This window comes from Phacochoerus africanus, chromosome 6 (genome assembly GCF_016906955.1).
Source record: "Phacochoerus africanus isolate WHEZ1 chromosome 6, ROS_Pafr_v1, whole genome shotgun sequence".
NCBI classification, from domain to species: domain Eukaryota; kingdom Metazoa; phylum Chordata; class Mammalia; order Artiodactyla; family Suidae; genus Phacochoerus; species Phacochoerus africanus.
In genome coordinates this window covers 13,907,890-13,921,589 of record NC_062549.1, presented here as the reverse complement: position 1 = coordinate 13,921,589, position 13,700 = coordinate 13,907,890, and the positions used below count along the sequence as shown (strand labels likewise).

Here is a 13,700-nt window from a genome sequence, read left to right as displayed (position 1 = left end):
AAATGAACTCTTCTATCCTCTATTCTTCAGTATTCAGTAACACTCATGAGGTAGTATGGGGCTCTCCCTCCAACTTCCATCTTCCATTGTAGGGTTGCTGTGAAGATCAGATGAGTTAATTCAGGTAGATTGCTGAGAGTGGTGCCTGGCATCTAGAGATGTGTGGTTACTGTTGGCTGATAGTCTGTCTTCACTCTCATCTCCCTATTCTGTGCTCCTAACTCATAGTCCTTCTCCTCTTCTTCATACTCCTTCTCCTCTTGATGATATCACTGATTTCGGGTCTCCCTCCTCCAGCCCACTGTGCTTACTTAACTCCTACTAATCCTTCAGATTCTAATGCAAGAGGACCTTTTTTGGAGACATCTTTCCTGATCTCTGCAGGCTAGGTCAGCTCCCTCCCATAGGCCTTCATGGGACCTTTTCCTCTCACCCTCAACTCATGCCAGTATTGTAACTGTACATCCAATGGTGTGATTTTTATGATTAACATTTGTTTCCTTTAGCATAGAAATTGCCAGAAAGCTTGGATATTGTATATTTCAGTCTTCAGTCCCAAACTCAGTCTCTCCTTGACAGAATGGTAGTGGTAGCCAGTAAATTTTTGTTGAATAAACAAAGATCATTGAAATATATTTCTGTTTCCTAGTGTAGTCACATGGAAAAAGAGTGCTCACCTGGATATAACAGTGCTGATCACAGTTAAAATTAGTTTCCTTAGTTTATGGTCAAAACCATGAAAGAACAGTAACAGGGAAATTAAGATCAATTACAGCAAGCCTATCCTATTAGATATATATGATGCATCTCTATATAAACTCTGTGAGGTTTAGATGCAATTACTCCTTATTTTATGATTGAGGAAGTCAAGGACTTAGGGCTAGTGGGGGAGCAGAAATTGACTGTTGCTATCTTTTATAAATGGGTTATATATAGTCAAATTTTATATACACACATATGTATTTGGTCAGTTTCAATTATGTGTATATACACATATATCTATTGCTTCAGGAACTTATAAGATTGCCTTGTTAAAAATTATAATATTCCGCGGAGTTCCCGTCGTGGCACAGTGGTTAACGAATCCGACTAGGAACCATGAGGTGGTGGGTTCGATCCCTGGCCTCGCTCAGCGGGCTAAGGATCCGGCGTCGCCGTGAGCTGTGGTGTAGGTTGCAGACTCAGCTCGGATCCCACGTTGCTGTGTCTCTTGCGTAGGCCGGCAGCTACAGCTCCGATTAGACCCCTAGCCTGGGAACCTCCATATGCCTTAGGTGCAGCCCTGAAAAAAAAAAAGACAAAAATTATAATATTCCATTTGCTAAAAGAGGAACCGTGATACTAGAAGAGCTGGAGGAAAGAACGAAGGAAGTGAATCATTTGAATATATAAATTATCTGGAAACAGCATGGGCAACCTGTATGTTAGCACATTAAACAGACCTATAAAATCCCTTTACTTATTTTATAAATGAAATGAAGAATGTAAATGCATGCAAATAAAGTCACGAACTAAGACTAAATGGGGAAATCTGAGAGAGGAGCGTGAGATAATATTTTATTTTTCATGCCCAGGCACTGAAACAGCATGGCAACAAAGAGACATGTTTGAAGGGGCTCAAGGTTCCCAGTGCAAACCAAAAAAATGACATGGTACAGGACATGAGAGTGGGGAGAGTTAATCAAACTTAGTGCATTGACAGTCTTTCAATTATGACAGATGCTTTATCTTTTATGATGTTAAAAATCACAACTAGATATTACTCCCCTGTAGATTAGGAATGTCAGGGTAGATCATAAATTCAAAGAAATAAAAATCAATAGAGTTTTGTTTTTCTTTACAGTGATTAAATTTTGTGTACAAAAAGTACTGTAAGTGGCTGGACAATTACTCTGTGAATTTGCACTTTACAGGTTATCTGTTTAAAACCTTTTTTTTTTTTTTGGCTGTGCCCATAGCATGCTGAAGTTTCTGGGCCAGGGATCAAACCTATAGCATAGCAGCAACCCAAGCCATGGCAGTCACAATGCCAGACTGTTAACCTGTTACACCACAAAAGAACTCCAAAAATTTATTTTTTAAAAAAGTAGAATAACTGCCTAATTATACAGAGAATATCTTTCCTAGTAAAATCTCATAGGAAACAGACAAAAATTGAGCTGTTGCTATTAAATCGGGGGTGAAGGCCCTGGGGCCTCGTCTACTTTTTCTTCGTCTCTCACTCCAGGGTGGTTTATGAAGCAGTACCTCTTAGATATACCCTAGGGCTCTATGAAATTCAATTTGAAAACCACCATGGAAGATCAGTATGCTGGAAAACTAAATTCTCAAGTACTCTTTTTTTTTTTTCTTCTAGTAACATGATCGTCTGGATAATTCTTTACTTCTCCTTACTCTGTGTAGTTAAAGTTGACCAGGGATTCAGGAAACCACTAGAGTATGTAATTTGTGGTCTGTGAACCACCACATTTCCCAACATTTCATTGAGTGGGGAATGGAAAAGAAGAGCAAACAAATTATGCACATACATACATACCCCCAATTTTTCCCATGGTGTTCTTTGGCTATGAAATCTTTGTCTCTCAATAAATTAGAGAAGATTCTTCAGGGCTCAACCTAATAGTTCCTTCCATGTAGCTTTTCCTCTGCCTTACTGGAGAAATAACTACTTCCCTTGAATCACTGAAGCTTGTTATGCAGCTACCAAGTACTGTTGCATCGGGATTATATATTTGTTCTACCTATTCATTCACTGATTCATTCCATAAATATTAGTCAAGCACCTATTATGTGTTGGACACCATTCCAGGTGCTGGAGATTCAGCGCTAAACAAAAGACAAAACCTATGAGGCCAAAAGAAAGAGTTGTGTTTATATTCAGATCCATCACCCTGTGCTTAGCATCTGGCACATCATCCAGCTCAATAAATGTGTCAACATGAAATACCATAAGATCTGTTATTTCAGCACTACTCATGGTTTATACATCTAGGAAAGATGATAGGTTTGAACCAGGATGATATTTCTCTATTTGCGATACATTTTGGAAGTCATCTAGCCCTTGTCATGGAGAATATTAGGGTTTATCACCCACTTGGCTCAGTTTATTTTATTTTATTTTATTTTTGTCTTTTGTTGTTGTTATTGTTGTTGTTGTTGTTGTTGCTATTTCTTGGGCCGCTCCCGTGGCATATGGAGGTTCCCAGGCTAGGGGTTGAATCAGAGCTGTAGCCACCGGCCTACGCCAGAGCCACAGCAACGCGGGATCCGAGCCACGTCTGTAACCTACACCACCGCTCACGGCAACGTCAGATCGTTAACCCACTGAGCAAGGGCAGGGACCGAACCCGCAACCTCATGGTTCCTAGTCGGATTCGTTAACCACTGCGCCACGACAGGAACTCCTCAGTTTATTTTTGATTTCATTTATATCACAGAAACAGTTTGATGAAGATAAGCTCCTCAGCTGCTAAGACTGCATTTTTAGGAGGTATGAGAAAGAAAGCATAATTGGCATTTTAGTTAGTCTTGCTTCTTTTTATGAGAGAGAGAGACACAGAGAGAGAGAGCGCCTCTTATATAGCTTCAAAGAAAAAGGTGATTATTTAAAGATACTCATGAATGGGATTAGGAAAAGGAAAATCACCAGGATTGGAGGCAATGCAAGGTTTCGACTGTTCTACTTGTTTCTTTGTCATTAACTAATGGTCTTTCTCTGATGGTTTCTTGGCTTCTATCTGCACATCTGCTCCATTCTACTCTCTTTACTGAATAGCTTCCCTGCAAACTCCCACTTTTGCCCTATATAACTCTAGCTTGCATGCTGACTTATTTTTGCTTCAAGAAATTTCCCCTCTTTTTTTTTTTAACTAATTAAGTTGTTTATTGAAGCTGAGAATACGTATAAAAAACTACACAAATTTTCAGGATACAGCTCATGGATTTTCCCAAAGTGAATATTTTTGAATTATGAACACCCAGATGAAGAAATGAGACATAACCAGCATTGCAGAAGCTCCCTAACTCCCAGCCCAGCCACTAACACTTCCCTAAAGGTAACTAGTTACCTGGTTTCTAACACCATAGATTAGTTTTGCCTGTTTTGACAACTGTAAAAATGTAAGCCTACAGTATCTACTCTCTACAGTCTACCTTCTTAGTACTTATCACTACTTTCATATTTATTCATGCTGTTCTGTATAGCAGTGGTTCATTCATTTTAATTATGGAGTGTATGGTCATCCATCATATGAATATACTACTCCATATTTATGCATTCTACTATTGATAGCCATTTGGACTGTTTCTAATTTGGGCCATTATGAATAATGTGCTATGCAAATTTTCTTATGATTTTTGGTGCATTTATGTATATATTTCCATTGTACATGTACTTGAGTATTGAACTGATGCATCATACATATGTTTTACTTTGGTAAATACTGCCAAAGAGTTTTTTATTTTTATTTATTTATTTACAATGATTTTTTTCCCATTATAGTTGGTTTACAATGTTCTGTCAATTTTCAAAGAGTTTTCTAGAGTTATTTCCCAAATTTTTACTCCCCTAGCAGTGGGAGAGAGTTCTGTGTGCTCCATATCCTCATTGACAGTTGGTATTATCATTGTTTTTCTTTTCAGTTGATCCAGTGGGAGTATGGAAGTATCTCATAGTTTTAATTTGCATTTCCTGAATGACAAATGAGGTTGAGCATCTTATCTTGTGTTTGATGTTATTTGGATAGAATGACCTATACCTCGTAGTTTGCTTGGGTCAGTCCTGATTTACTCTGTTGCCTTGATAAAATTAGAAGTAGGGCCCCCTTTCACTCTGCAAGTGGTCCTGGTTTAGATGATGCATTAGATAGCCACCCTGCACAGGATATGTGTTTTGTGAGGTACCTGTCCAGATCTTTTAACCGTTTTTCTTTTTTTGCTTTTTAAGGCTGCACCTGCAGCATATGGAAGTTCCCAGGCTAGGGGTTGATTTGTAGCTGCAGCTATAGGCCTATGCCACAGCCACAGCCACAGCCACATGGGATCTGAGCTGTGTCTGCAACCTACACCACAGCTCATGGCAATGGTGGACACTTAAGCCACTGAGTAAGGCTGGGGATTGAATCCACAGCCTAATGGATACTAGTCAGATTTGTAACCTGCTGAGCCACAATGGGAACTCTGAACATTTTTCCATAATATTGTTCGCTTTTTTCTCAAATATATGTCTGAACTATTTATGTAATTCATCTATAAGTCCTTTGTATGTTACCATGTATTATAAATATATACTATCCTGTGACTTGACAGGAAATTTCTTAATTTATTATTTTTAGTTTTGTGTCTCATATCTAATTCAGTCTCTCAGCTATTTTCTAAGTCAAATAAAAATAATCTGAATGGCTTAATCTTTTCATATAGGACACAGACATATCTCAGATGCTAAGGTGCTGCTCAATCACTAGTGCCCACGGGATGGGGAAGAGTCAGTGTCTGTTGGTCTAAGACATGGCTGCCCATCTCTGTCCCCTGAGAAGGGGCTTTAAAAGGGTTACTTCCTTCAAAAGGAGACAGAAACATGAAGGACGGATATGAGGTTTTATTCTGCTTCTACCATTCGGCTGGTAGCCGGTTTGTTTTTTATTTTCCTTATCTTCAAAAGTGAAAGCGGTACTTATTTTACAATATTCTTAAAAGGATTGAGTAGCATAGGCTATATGAAAACACATAGCACCATGCTTAGAACATAATGGATGTCCAAGAGGTGCTTATTTCATTCTTCTGTCTTATTTCCTCTTTCTCCTCTTTTCCTTTCTGTCATTCTGTCCTTTATTCTCTTTGTCCTCTCTCCCTTTTCTGTGTAACATAGGGAAGTAGAAGGCCTGATCTCTGCCTTAGACCCACAAGCTCACTGGGGACACATGATTTAGCACATTACCATTAATGTGCCAACAAAAGAGTATATAATCAAGTACAAAAGAGGAAGGCATAGGCTCTAAGACTTATCAAAGTTCAAAGATGGAGCAGATTGAAGACATTATTCATGAAAATATTCTGGAATGAATTCTTTCAAGCACATTTGAAGAGGAGACAATGTTAATCAGATCTCTAAAATAGCTGCCTGATGGAAGACGTTTAGTTATGCTTGAAGTCAATGCTTTGAAATTTTGGTTGTTTATCAATTAGAAACAGACATGTTCAATTTAGGAAGTAAAAACAAGTAGCACATTATCACCCTTCATATCTTTTTCTCTGTCACTTTGTTATGCACTGGCAAAAGCAGGCCAGGCAATGACATGTCACTCTAATTGATCTTAGTGTTCCACACACATACACACACACACAAATCCAAACAGATAAATGATCACCCTGAGAGCATATACCCAGGTGGAATCTGTGAGCACTGCTGAATTTGGGGTTTCTAGAATATCTATAGAAAATAAAGATGGATTACAACAGCTTTGATGAAAACATAGTTATGCCTTTCATTTTATTATATATTCATTAAGCACTCTTTTAAGTCATTTGGGGGTGTGGGTAATTTTTATCTATGAACAAATGAGGGACAAATGGTTTATTTTATTTTCATCATAATTTTGGAGTAAAGTTATATATATATAGGAGTTCCTCTTTCTATGTGTGCCTTTTCATCTGGAAAATTCTCACTGATTTCTCAAGATTCAGGAAAACTTTGATTTTCCCTTAAGGTCTCTGTCCATTTATTTCAGAAAAATTAAGTTTGACTTCTGTCTTGGTCAACTAACAAATATGACTACATTCCAGATGTGATGGTGGGTGCTGGGTATTCAATACTGAAAAACACAGTCATGATCCCTACCTAAAGACATGGAGTTTATCCAGTTATAACTATCATTACTATATTGCTTAAAAATTATCTTTTTATCTGAAATCTTTCCCATCTGATGTGGAAACTTTTGAAGATTAAAATTATGTTTATTCATGTCAGTTTATCTCATATCCAGTATGGTGCTGGCACTCAGTAAACATCGATTGAAGCATTTGAATTGATTCTGTCTGTTTTGGTTTTGTCTGTTTGTTACCCATTAGAACTCTTTTTTTTTTTTTTGCTTCTCTTCTTCTATTCTTTAAGCAATTCTATTTTAGGTTTTGATTCAGACTGAGATTATCTAGGGAGAAAACAAGCAAAATTCATGTACCTTACAATCATATGTCATCTTAGATTGACAGTGCTGGTCAAGAGCTGTGTGGGGAGGGATTCTAATGTCTCTTTACAATACAATGGAAAGAGCACTGTGATTGATTAGTGATGTCTGCCAAGGATAGAGAACAGGACAGAAATAGCAAGTATACTGTGTATTTGTCATCTCTGCTTTATGCCTTGAGAGCTAAACTTGAGAAAGGAAGAAGGCCAGACTGTAAGTCTGGAGCTAGTGTAGATGAAAATAAAGCATGAATTTGTCACACTCACCACGTCTTGGGTGGGATAATTGGGGTAGTCAAGTCAGAAAACTGAGAATCTATCTGCTTTATTTATCATTGATCATAAACACTCAATAACTACCGCAAAAATCAGGCATACAAATTAACTTGAGTCATGTAATCTTGCTGCTGTGGGTTGATAGATTCCTTGTCCCAGTAACTTAAAAGCTCTCTAATTTCCTCACCTTTCTTGAGAGATGAGGTGAATTTAATGCCTACTCCCAGTCATATCTACTTAAGACGATTAGTTAGGCATAGTTACTCGAAATTATAATCACTTAGCCTATAAGGTTCAGAGTAGAAATCAGGACATCTGACTTCCTGAGTTTTGTCCTTCACTTCCTATATAACTTCGAACAAATCAGTGCACTGTTCTTCACCTTAATTTTGTTATCTATAAGTTGAAGTGGTTGGATGAAATGATATTGAGGGTTCATTTCAAATTTAATATTCTCTATGTTCAGCTCGAGACTGAAGTTTGCTAGGATTATTACACTAAAGACCCACTCTTTGGGATGTTACTACTTCATGGTGACTCTTCTCTGCTAGGACCTAAATGACCCTGGGCAGGATGAAGACATTGCAGCAGACCTACTGATAACTAGGGAATAGTTAGATCCTTCATGGTAGGACCCGTGTCTAATGTGTCTTCATATCTCTGTGCTCAACAGATATATGTTGAATCAATAGAGCAACATTTTTACTGGAAGAAGGACTCTGGAGTAATTCATGAGCACCAGTGTCTGGTGAGCAACATTTGTATAATTAACATTAGCTTAGGACTTGATGGCAACAACTGAATCAGCATTTCCAAAGGTCACACAAAATCTGCTGCCCGTGAACATGGACTGGTTATGAGTGTGGTCACTGCTGTTTTTAATAAAAAAAGAGGCAGAGTCTCTGCTTCTATGAAAAAACCTTAATGAATGTGCTTCATTGCCCTTGTGTCTTCTGTGTTCTTTCTGACTATATATTCACAACATGAACAAAATGAGGGTGCTGGGAGGGAGGCGCAGGAAAGAGTAGTAGATTCAACAGCAGACATTCCTCTTCCTACTTTCCCCCCAGTTCCATTCCTGCCCCCACCTCTTAGCAGAGTCCAGGCAGGAATGAGTTCTGAACTTTAAGTCCCTGGAAAGAGATCTTAATTTGCAGCCTGACAGGTTTCAGAAACGAGATTACATATGATGCCTTTTTTTTTTTTTTTTGGCCACACCTGTAGCATAGGGAAGTTCCAGGTCAGGGATCAAATCCACACCATAGCAGTGACAACACTGGATCCTTAACCCCTGCACCAAGGGAACTCCATAATTCTTAATAACCTCCTAATGGTTCCGTTCCTTTCTCCTTGCACACAGAATGGTGCTCTAAAAACTCCATGAGTGGGATCTTGATGATTCTCCTCCTCTATGGCTGAGTTAGAGAGATTTTGGTTTCAAGTTACACATTCCCAAGTCTATTCATCAGAGATTCAGATTTAATTGGTAGGGGAGAGAGGCCTGGGGATTTGTACTTTTATAAAATTTCCCCAGGCAATTCTGATAATCATTTGGGTTTAGGATCCCCTGATGTACTACATAAGGTCATCACTTAGCATGGCATTCAAGGCCCTTTATGATATTCTCTTCAACTCTTGCTCCTTTTCAGCTTATTTCTAGCCATTCCTCCTATGTCATTTCTACCTTCACGCTGCACAGGTCACTGTGGCTCCCTAAACGTGGCAGGTTCTGTGTACACCATGCTTTTGCTAATGCTGTACTCTGTGCCTGCAAGAATTGGCACAGGTGTCTGGCAATTTAATGCTTTTTAAGGGCCAGTTTAACCTGAACCTTCCATCTCTGAGTTTCCTCAGAGATTAACCGATCTTTCTTTTGTGTTCCCATAATACTGAACATTTTGTCTCTATTTTAGTTACAGCGACATATTTTCTACTCCTAAAATTGGCACAAACAGCTGAATAGCAGGAAAGAGTATTTTAAATAGAACAGAGTATTTTAAATTATTTTTATGCTTAATTTTTTGAATTTTCAAAACAAGATTAACATAGTACACATGAAGTCAAATAATACAAAAGTGAATTTATAATCAACAAAATCTCCCATTACTCTTTCTCTATCTGGTCCTAAGTTTCTGAGGCCACAGTTTAAGAAATCATTTTCCTTGATCAAATAATACAAAATTTAGCAGCATAATACAAAATTCAGCAGAATCAAGGGGGCAGGGTGGAAAATAGCTTTTTTTTCCTACTTCTGTCTCCCAGTCATCCATTTTCTCTCTCCAGAGACACACACTGTTACTAGTTTCTTATGTATTTCAACTGAGAGAGCCTGAATTTTCAAGTGCATATTCACACGCACACACAAACACACACCCATCATACTGTATTAGTGTGTGCACATTGCACCATGCTTTTATTATTTAACAATATATCTTGGAGATTTATTCCATATTGTACATAGAGAAATTTCTCATTCTTACATTGACTGAATATTATTTCACTGCTATTAGCTGTATCTATGATTTACTTAACAAATTCTTACTGATGGAAATTTAGGCTACTGCGTAACTTTTGTTTCTACAGATAATTCTGCAGTATACATATATCATTTTTGTAAAGTGCAAAAATATCTGTAGGATAAATTCCAAAGAGTGGAATGCTGGGTGTACATTTTTTTATTAATAGATTTTTCTAAGTTGCTTTTCATTGAATATATATGAACTTGTACTCCTCCTACCACAAATGCACTTATCAAACCATTGTGTTATTGGGGTTTTTCCAGTTTTGTTGTTGTTGTTGCTGTTGTTGTTTTGCCAATTGATATTTAGGAATTGTTATCTCCTTATAGGTTTTATTTGCATATCCCATTACAATGGTACTGTATATCTTTTTATATGGTTAAGAACCAGTTGTATTTTATTTTCTGTGAGCTTCCTGTTCATCATGCATTAAAAAATATATATTAATAAAAATTACAGATTTTTTTCTCTTTAGGGTCTCTGGAATTTATGTTATACTTCGAAAGATACTTACTGTGCAGAAATTATTTTGAAAAATGACTTCTAAAATTTCAAAAATTATTTTCCTCTAGAATTTTTCTGATTTTACATCACTTCAATAGTTTCTCTATTTGGAATCTACTTTATTGAAAAGAATGAAGTAGGACTCATTACAATATTTTTTCCCTCATATGGCTATCCAGTTATACTGACAACACTGATTGAATATCCGTATTTCCCAACTTATATGTAAAGCCACCTGTATCACTTATAGATCAGGGTTTAATATATATTTCTTCCATTTCCCAGTTTGTTCTAATGTTTTAACAATTTATGTGACAATATAATGCTATTTTAATTTTTGCATTCTTTATAAAATATTTCAGTGTCTAATTAGAGTAATTCCTACCTCATTACTCTTCATTTTCAGAATATACTGAGAATTTGTCTTCACATATAGACTTTAGAACCAGAGGGCCTATTTGAAATTTATGGTAACATCAAATTTATAAGTTTTTATCTGGAGTGCATTATATTTATACATTAGGTTGAGGATAATTAACGTATTTATCACATTGTGCCTTTATATCTAAGAATACATTATTTATTTCCCTGATTTAAGTTTTTGTGTGTGTGTATTTATCTTTTTGGAATATTTTAAAGTTTCTTAATATAGATCTTACAAATTCCTCATTAAGTGTATTCCTAAGTATTTTAAACTGTTTTATCATGACTCCTGGTCAGGTGTTAAAAATATTTTTATTATTATTATTAAAAACTCAGCTAAGTAATATGAGGAACTCAGCATACTTATGTTACTTCCCCATATTTTTATCCCTTCCAAACTTTTGCTACTTATATAGTTTATACAGAGTCATGATTATCTTAGCTTATTTTAACAGCCATAATTTTCACAATTGTTTTAGTTATTCATACAACTATTTCTAAAGGAACTCACTGCTCACTACCAGTTTATTTGCTAGAGTTTTTTGATGATCTCTTAGTTGGCTGAATCTTATCCTATTAGAAATTCTTCAAGAAGGTGCACGGACACTATTTGCCACATAGTTTCGCGTTTGAAAATACTTGTTTTGCCATTGTACTTGAACTGTTTTGACTGTTCAAGTATAAAATTCTTGTATCTTGCTTTTTTTAAAATTGTTTTATTTTATTTTCCCACTGTACAGCAAGGGGATCAAGTTATCCTTACATGTATACATTACAATTACATTTTTTCCCCACCCTTTGTTCTGTTGCAACATGAGTATCTAGGACTTCCCTCGTGACTCACAACATAACTACTCGGTGTTGCTTTTTTTTTTTTTTTTAAAGGATGTGTTTTATAAACACCATTCTAGTGTTTTGTTTGAATACTGCTATGGAAAAGACTGGTCAGTCCAGTTGCCCCCCTCAGAGATGACTTGATCTTTTTATCAGACTACCTGAAGAATTGTTTCTTTATTTTTGAAACATATTAACTTTATTAAGTTACACTTTGCTGTTTACCATTTTGTAAAGTTTTCTCGGGGCATGCTTTCAATGCGCATATTGAAGTTTTCTTTATTTCTGAATTTTATTCTATTTTTTATTTTATTTTTTTTCTTGAATTCAAGGCTGCTAGTTCTTATCTGTTTTCTAAGCTATCATTTTCTTTCCTCTAGATCCCTAGTCAGTATCATTTCATTCATCTACCTTTCTTTGTCCTGTTCTCTTGGGCCTTACTCTGTTTTTGGTAACGTTAATTGTCTTTTTAAACCTTCTAGTGTGATCTTCACTCATGATTATTTTCCCTACTATTTTTTCCCCAAGTTCTACTGATGGCTCATGTTTTTTTTTTTTTAATGCGCTAAAGCATATGTATGGCTACAGCATTTTTGAACAATTTTTTTCTCTGTTTTGAAAGTGTGTTCAAATTTTATTTTTATTTCATTGTGGTAAGAACAGTTAGTATGAAATGTCTCTCTTAACAGATTTTTTAAGGTACAATACAATAATGCTAAATATAGTCTCAATGTTGTATAGCAGATCTTTAAAACTTATTCATCTTGCATCACACCAAACTTTTATACCCACTGTTTAAAGAGGCAACTGTTTAATTAATTTTTGTGGTGCTAATTTTGATTACAATTTTCACCTGTCATTATAATTTTCATGTTTTCCTGGTGAGTGTTTTTGCCATTTAGGTTATTTTTATTCTTTCTTCTTTTTTATACAGTAGACATTGTATTTTAAGGATGGTGGCTCTTTTTTTTAATAAACATTCAAATTTTTTTTGGTCTTTTGTCGTTTTAGGGCCGCACCATGGCATATGGAGGTTCCCAGGCTAGGGGTCTAATCAGAGCTACAGCTGCCAGCCTACACCACAGCCACAGCAACACCACATCTGAGCTGCATTTGTGACCTACACCACAGCTCACAGCAACGCCGGATCCTTAGCCCACAGAGCAAGGCCAGGGATCAAACCTGCAACTTCATGGTTCCTAGTCAGATTCATTTCTGCAGAGCCACAATGGGAACTCCAGTATTCAATTTTTAAATGAGGTTTTTCACAGGGTAGTTTTTTACATGTCATCCATGTACCGAGGGGTCATAGCATTTATTCAGGAGAGCAAGGATTTCCCTGATTCTACGACACTAGGTTGCGTCTACAGGTAAGTTATTTTAGTCTATACTCACCCCAGGGGAGTAAATACCAACTCAGAACTTCTTCCAAAATGCTTAATATTGCCTATTTCTTAGTGGTGACAAAGGACACAGGCATGCTCCCTTCATCAATTCTTGTACCCCTATGCCATTATATATATATATATACACATAAATAAATATATGTATATATTTATATATATATATTTCCATCTATTATATATTATATATTTTAATTTGACCCACAGGATATGCCACTTACTTTACAAGTTTAAGGGTTACTTTCCATTTACAGTTATTACAAAATATTGGCTATGCCATCTACTTTTCAAATTGTGCTCTACTGTCTTTGCCTGAAATTCAATACTAAAGACATCCTTTCTACACATTTTTCTGAAACCTGAACCTCACTTCATTAGGCAACTCTTTCTCACACATATGAGGCCTGATTATTGCTGTGATTATTTCCATTTTACAGAAAAAGAAACAGAAGCTCAAAGACATTAAAATGACTCACCCAAGGTCACTTAGTAAGGGTGGAACTGGAATTTAAAGCCAATCTATGATTCCAAAGGAAGTTCTGTCCCTTATACCATGTAACT

At 36.4% G+C, this 13,700-nt stretch overlaps 1 long non-coding RNA gene across 1 annotated transcript in view; it reads right to left on the bottom strand.

Annotated features, from left to right (window-relative positions):
* LOC125128759 (uncharacterized) overlaps positions 1 to 13,700 on the bottom strand; it is a 54,352-nt gene that overhangs the window by 38,097 nt on the left and 2,555 nt on the right. The gene's annotated exons all lie outside the window — the stretch shown is intronic.